This window comes from Tasmannia lanceolata, unplaced genomic scaffold (genome assembly GCF_043159265.1).
Source record: "Tasmannia lanceolata isolate RefF3 unplaced genomic scaffold, GAP_Taslan_0.1 ptg000038l, whole genome shotgun sequence".
Taxonomy (NCBI): Eukaryota; Viridiplantae; Streptophyta; class Magnoliopsida; order Canellales; family Winteraceae; genus Tasmannia; species Tasmannia lanceolata.
Window position 1 is genome coordinate 100001 of NW_027518715.1, and position 5000 is coordinate 105000.

A 5000-nucleotide genomic window follows, 5' to 3' on the forward strand; every position below is an offset into this window, starting at 1 on the left:
ATGCGCGATTGCTCGTGTCGGGGCCTGGCAAGCCAAGGCCAAGCGAGCCATGGCAACGCGGATGATGGCTCGCTAGTGCTGGCGCCGTGCACAGTGGCCTCGCACACTCGCCCTGCACGCTTCCCTTGCACGCAGCCTTGCACACTAGCCTCGCATGCGAGCCTTGCACCCTAGCCATGCAAACTAGCCTTGCACGGTAGCCATGCACACAAGCCGTGCACATTAGCCATGCGCACAAGCCCCGCACACTAGCCTTGCGCACAACCCTTGCACACAAGCCATGCACTCGAGCAATGCACACAAGCCTTGCACTCAAGCAATGCACACAAGCCCTGGACACTAGCCTTGCACACGGGCCTGGCACACAAGCCTTGGGCACTAGCCTTGCGCACTAGCGTTCCACATGAGCCTTGCACACTAGCCTTGGACACTAGCCTTGCACACAGGCCTTGCACACTAGGCATGCTTGGGCGAGCTGATCCCGCATCAAGTCGACGGGTCTAGGCATTCTTGGGCGCAGATCCCGCATCGTCTCGTCGCGTCTGGGCGCAAACACGTCGCGTCTCGTTGCGTCTTCAGAAGTCGTCGCTAACAGCACCTTTGGTTGCCACTGGTGGTTAGGCTGGTTGGTTGCGCAAACCCTATAGGAGGGTGGCATGCTGGTGGGCGTTTTTGCCCGGATAGGCACTAGAATGTGCAGATTTTGGGCGTTTTTGCCTGGATAGGCTAAGGAATGGGCATGCTTTGGGCGTTTTTGCCCGGATAGGCACCGGAATGCTTGGCCTTGGCTTGTCCTAGCAAGGCATTGCTGGGTTGGGCTCCCTTGGCCTTTTGGGCGCCTTGGACGATGTCTTGCGAAGACCATGGGCACAAGGCCATGGCATATGGTGAGGAAAGGACCACGGTTGCCAAGGTTAGGCACCGGAATGCTTGGCCTTGGCTTGCCAAAGCAGGGCATTGCTGGGTTGGGCTCCCTTGGCCTTCCGGGCGCCTTGGACACTGTCTTGGGAAGACCATGGGCACAAGGCCATGGCATATGGTGGGGAATGGACCACGGTTGCCAAGGCTAGGCATATAGAGAGGAATTGCATTTTTGCCCGGATAGGCACCGGAATGCTTGGCCTTGGCTTGCCATAGCAGGGCATTGCTGGGTTGGGCTCCCTTGGCCTTCCGGGGGCCTTGGACGCTGTCTTGGGAAGACCATGGGCACAAGGCCATGGCATATAGTGAGGAATGGACCACGGTTGGCAAGGCTAGGCATATAGAGAGGAATGGACCACGGTTGCCAAGGTTGCGCAAGTTTTGGGCATTTTTTGCCCGGATATGCCCAAGTATGCCCCGATAGGCCCGTTACGCCCCGGTATGAACGCGTATGCCCGGATAGACTCGGTATGCCTTGGGATACATGCGTATGCCCCGATAGGCTTGGTACGCCCCGATATGCGCACGTGTGCCCCAGTAGGGCTCGGTATGCCCCGGTATGTACGCGTGTGCCCCGATAGGCCCGGTATGCCCCGATATGCACACGTGTGCCCCAATAGGGGTCGGTATGCCCCGGTAGGTACGCGTGTGCCCCGTAATGCACGTTTCGCAGATCTCCCCGCATGTCCCGCCCCTATATGTAATACTTACTTACTTACTTACTTTCTTTCTTGCTTGCTTGCTTGCTTGCAATGGTTGGGAGTGCCCGGCATGCCCCGCTGCAGAGACCAAGGGCGCAATGACTTGGCACCGCGGATGCCGGGACTCCGGCACTTCCCGTGGCACTGATGGTTGGTTCCAAAGACAAAAGGCCGTGCAAGGCCACCGCACCGCGGATGATTTTGCTCGTGCTGGCGCCGTTGTGTGGCCAAAGAACATGCGCGAATGCTCGTGTCGGAAGGGTTGGTGTCCTGGCCCCGCGGGTGTCACGAATGCTCGGTTGCGAAGACCATGGGACCAGAGCCATGGCACGTCGGATGATGGCTCCAGCTGGCGCCCCGGCACTTTCTGTGGCATTGATGCTCGGTTTCAAAGACAAACGTGCGCAGGGCCAGGGGACCGCGGATGACTGCTCGTGCTGGCCCCGTTGGGCGGCATTGATGGTCGGTTGCAAAGAAAATGCGCGATTGCTCGTGTCGGGGCCCGGCAAGCCAAGGCCAAGCGAGCCATGGCACGTCGGATGATGGCTCCAGCTGGCGCCCCGGCACTTTCTGTGGCATTGATGCTCGGTTTCCAAGACAAACGTGCGCAGGGCCAGGGGACCGCGGATGACTGCTCGTGCTGGCCCCGTTGGGCGGCATTGATGGTCGGTTGCAAAGAAAATGCGCGATTGCTCGTGTCGGGGCCTGGCAAGCCAAGGCCAAGCGAGCCATGGCAACGCGGATGATGGCTCGCTAGTGCTGGCGCCGTGCACAGTGGCCTCGCACACTCGCCCTGCACGCTTCCCTTGCACGCAGCCTTGCACACTAGCCTCGCATGCGAGCCTTGCACCCTAGCCATGCAAACTAGCCTTGCACGGTAGCCATGCACACAAGCCGTGCACATTAGCCATGCGCACAAGCCCCGCACACTAGCCTTGCGCACAACCCTTGCACACAAGCCATGCACTCGAGCAATGCACACAAGCCTTGCACTCAAGCAATGCACACAAGCCCTGGACACTAGCCTTGCACACGGGCCTGGCACACAAGCCTTGGGCACTAGCCTTGCGCACTAGCGTTCCACATGAGCCTTGCACACTAGCCTTGGACACTAGCCTTGCACACAGGCCTTGCACACTAGGCATGCTTGGGCGAGCTGATCCCGCATCAAGTCGACGGGTCTAGGCATTCTTGGGCGCAGATCCCGCATCGTCTCGTCGCGTCTGGGCGCAAACACGTCGCGTCTCGTTGCGTCTTCAGAAGTCGTCGCTAACAGCACCTTTGGTTGCCACTGGTGGTTAGGCTGGTTGGTTGCGCAAACCCTATAGGAGGGTGGCATGCTGGTGGGCGTTTTTGCCCGGATAGGCACTAGAATGTGCAGATTTTGGGCGTTTTTGCCTGGATAGGCTAAGGAATGGGCATGCTTTGGGCGTTTTTGCCCGGATAGGCACCGGAATGCTTGGCCTTGGCTTGTCCTAGCAAGGCATTGCTGGGTTGGGCTCCCTTGGCCTTTTGGGCGCCTTGGACGATGTCTTGCGAAGACCATGGGCACAAGGCCATGGCATATGGTGAGGAAAGGACCACGGTTGCCAAGGTTAGGCACCGGAATGCTTGGCCTTGGCTTGCCAAAGCAGGGCATTGCTGGGTTGGGCTCCCTTGGCCTTCCGGGCGCCTTGGACACTGTCTTGGGAAGACCATGGGCACAAGGCCATGGCATATGGTGGGGAATGGACCACGGTTGCCAAGGCTAGGCATATAGAGAGGAATTGCATTTTTGCCCGGATAGGCACCGGAATGCTTGGCCTTGGCTTGCCATAGCAGGGCATTGCTGGGTTGGGCTCCCTTGGCCTTCCGGGGGCCTTGGACGCTGTCTTGGGAAGACCATGGGCACAAGGCCATGGCATATAGTGAGGAATGGACCACGGTTGGCAAGGCTAGGCATATAGAGAGGAATGGACCACGGTTGCCAAGGTTGCGCAAGTTTTGGGCATTTTTTGCCCGGATATGCCCAAGTATGCCCCGATAGGCCCGTTACGCCCCGGTATGAACGCGTATGCCCGGATAGACTCGGTATGCCTTGGGATACATGCGTATGCCCCGATAGGCTTGGTACGCCCCGATATGCGCACGTGTGCCCCAGTAGGGCTCGGTATGCCCCGGTATGTACGCGTGTGCCCCGATAGGCCCGGTATGCCCCGATATGCACACGTGTGCCCCAATAGGGGTCGGTATGCCCCGGTAGGTACGCGTGTGCCCCGTAATGCACGTTTCGCAGATCTCCCCGCATGTCCCGCCCCTATATGTAATACTTACTTACTTACTTACTTTCTTTCTTGCTTGCTTGCTTGCTTGCAATGGTTGGGAGTGCCCGGCATGCCCCGCTGCAGAGACCAAGGGCGCAATGACTTGGCACCGCGGATGCCGGGACTCCGGCACTTCCCGTGGCACTGATGGTTGGTTCCAAAGACAAAAGGCCGTGCAAGGCCACCACACCGCGGATGATTTTGCTCGTGCTGGCGCCGTTGTGTGGCCAAAGAACATGCGCGAATGCTCGTGTCGGAAGGGTTGGTGTCCTGGCCCCGCGGGTGTCACGAATGCTCGGTTGCGAAGACCATGGGACCAGAGCCATGGCACGTCGGATGATGGCTCCAGCTGGCGCCCCGGCACTTTCTGTGGCATTGATGCTCGGTTTCAAAGACAAACGTGCGCAGGGCCAGGGGACCGCGGATGACTGCTCGTGCTGGCCCCGTTGGGCGGCATTGATGGTCGGTTGCAAAGAAAATGCGCGATTGCTCCTGTCGGGGCCTGGCAAGCCAAGGCCAAGCGAGCCATGGCAACGCGGATGATGGCTCCAGCTGGCGCCCCGGCACTTTCTGTGGCATTGATGCTCGGTTTCGAAGACAAACGTGCGCAGGGCCAGGGGACCGCGGAGGACTGCTCGTGCTGGCCCCGTTGGGCGGCATTGATGGTGTGTTGCAGAGAGCATGTGCGATTGCAAGTGTCGGCCGGGTTTGGGTTCCCTTGGGCTTTCGGGTGCCTTGGACGCTGTCTTGCGAAGACCATGGGCACAAGGCCCCGTCCTGGCCCCTTGTTCGATTCGCTCTCGTCTTGCGCTTGCTTCCAAGGTCCTCCATGACCTTCCCCATGGCCTTGCTAGATCCCCCCCATGACGCATGACCTCTGTCCGTTGATTGGTTTTGAGTGCACACCATGCCCGGCTTGGCACCGTGTTGTCGCGTGAGTGGCATTTGGATCGTGCATGCTGGTGGGCTACCTGCCAATGCGCACAAGCCTTGCACACTAGCCTTGCGCACGAGCCTTGCACAAAAGCCTTGGACACAAGCCTTGCGCACAAGCCATGCGCACAAGCCTTGGACG